The sequence below is a fragment of the Pteropus vampyrus genome, unplaced genomic scaffold, assembly GCF_000151845.1.
Source record: "Pteropus vampyrus isolate Shadow unplaced genomic scaffold, Pvam_2.0 Scaffold7960, whole genome shotgun sequence".
Taxonomy (NCBI): domain Eukaryota; kingdom Metazoa; phylum Chordata; class Mammalia; order Chiroptera; family Pteropodidae; genus Pteropus; species Pteropus vampyrus.
In genome coordinates this window covers 1-2399 of record NW_011896741.1, presented here as the reverse complement: position 1 = coordinate 2399, position 2399 = coordinate 1, and the positions used below count along the sequence as shown (strand labels likewise).

Below are 2399 nucleotides of genomic sequence, written 5' to 3'. Positions count from 1 at the left end.
AAGGCAACCCTTGGTTGACCTCACAGATTGCAACGACCTTGTCAGTTTACAATCCCTTTTTATTTTTTATTTTTTAAGCCTACAGCACCTGGTCTTCCTAGGTGGTCTCCCATCCAAGTACAAACCAAGCCCAACCCTGCTTAGCTTCTAAGATCAGACGAGATCGGGCTTGTTTGGCGTGAGATGGCCGTAGACCACCAAATTTTGAAAGATTTGATCCAGGTCTTTTAATTCAAGGTCCAAGTTGCTTTTTTTTTGTTGTTTTTCTCCAAGAAAATCTTTGTTTATGTTTAGAGACTGATTATCATTTGTTATAATGACATGAACTATGAAAGAATTGACTAGGTAAGTTCAGAGTGGAGAATACTAAGGAAGGAGAATATAACTGTAAGACTCAGTTGGTGTTAATAAAGGAAAAATGTGTGTTTAATGTTTCAGAATATAGTCTTTCTTTTTTTCATTTATTGAGGAAGTATTTATTAAGCATCTTTTATTATTAAGTATTATGGATACCTAATATACTGTAAATTTAATTCAAGAATTTCAGTGGAGAAGAGAAACAAGTCAAATAATTATTGCAGTATCACATGACAAAAGTATACATTAGTATTATTAAAGCACAAAGTAGGATCACCTGGCCCAGACTGGAGGCTCTGAGAAAATCAAGGAAGATTATCTAAAGGATTTGGAGCAAAGGAGCTAATAATCTAATTCATAGTTTAAAAGTATCATTGTGATTGTTGTATTAAAACTATATTGCAGAGAGCAAGACTGGAAACAGAAAGACCAAGTTGGAGGCTATTGTAATAATTTAGGCAAATCATATAATAGTGGGTAGTAGAAAATAGAAATTTCTTTCCTAAGATGTGGAAGCTTGACCATGTATATAGATGGAGAAAGAGATCTGTTAAAGTTAGATTGATTTAAGATGCAATTGAGGGAATGAGATCATTGATGGAGGAAAAACCTAAAATATGTGGGCAAGTTTCTTTTCAAGTGTACACATTAAAAATTTTGCCAGGTAGGTACTAGACTTATCAGAGGGATCACTTGTAAGCTCTATAAATGTCTAACCACTATGCTGTACACCTGAAACTAACATAATATTTAATGTCAATTATAATTCAAAAAACTGAATTTATCTATGAAAACAAGTTCTCTGAGATAAGAGGGAAAGAAAAGGTAGATGAAAATGCTAAGAAAGTTGAGAGAAGAAGAATATCATAACCCCGTTTTGCTTACTCATAAAACCTAAACATAGAGATTATGTCTTAAACTCATGATGGACACTTAGTATATTACATTTGCAAACTTGAAAGTTTATAAGTGAGAATGATAACTCTTTGATAATATTTGTATTGTGGTAACAGGCAACTTTGGTAAACAATGACTCATAGCAGCTAAAACCATTAGGATGACAAATACTGATATGGAGCAGTCTGAAATGAAAATGGCACAGAGCAACAAGCTGCCAGATCCTCCAAAAGACAAAAAATACAGAGGGAAATATGGATTAGACAATTATATAGACTATTTATATTATAAGGTATGATACCTACTACACATACATTTAATGTATATGAAAGACACACACAGCCAACTAGTTCAAAATTTGGTCCTCATTGTGGTGAAGGCCAGAAAATGTAAGTGTTTATTGTGGTTATTCTATCATTAAGACAGTGTATTGCAGAGATGGGGAGAAAGAAATGACTATATAACAATATAATTTTCTGATTGGTTAGGATGTTTGTCTCGTTTTCAGAAAAAAAAAAAAAACTTTAAGTATGTTTCTGTTCAAGGTCATAATTTTTTCATGATCATCCCTAACCTAACAACTGGATTTCTGTCTGTTTTTTTATTAATGCTCTATCTATCTATCTATCTATCTATCTATCTATCTATCTATCTATCTATCTATCTATCTATTATCTAGCTATCTATCTATCATCATCATCTATCATATAACTGTCTAATATCTATTTTCTTAAATAGAAAAAATACACGTTTTTGAGGAACATAAGATTTAGATATTTAATTTAAAAAGGTCAGAGCTTTAGGAGTTAGAGGACGAGTCATTTATGGGGACAGTTTGAAGGAGTTTTGGGTAGAATTATCACCATGCAGAGATAATACACATTAGGGAACTGATTGCTTATCCAATTACCAGTGCATGAGTGCCTAGAAATCTTTACCATAAAACTCACCCAGGAAGTGCTAATTTTCTCCTGTTTTCTTCTCACCAATCATTGGAACCTAGGCACATCACTGCTTCCATTTTCAGACCAAGAATTATTAATGTACTTTTCTTAATGTTGCTTTGAAAGTAGAGCACTTGGAATTTTTCTTTTCTTCCTTCTTCCCTTCCTTCCTTCTTCCTTTCCTTTCTTCCTCCCTCCCTC

The 2399-nt window shown here is 33.1% G+C and overlaps 1 pseudogene; it reads right to left on the bottom strand.

Moving 5' to 3' along the window:
• Positions 1 to 76: 76 nt before the first annotated feature.
• Positions 77 to 195, bottom strand: LOC111734858 (annotated as a pseudogene).
• Between the last annotated feature and the right edge of the window lie 2204 nt (positions 196 to 2399).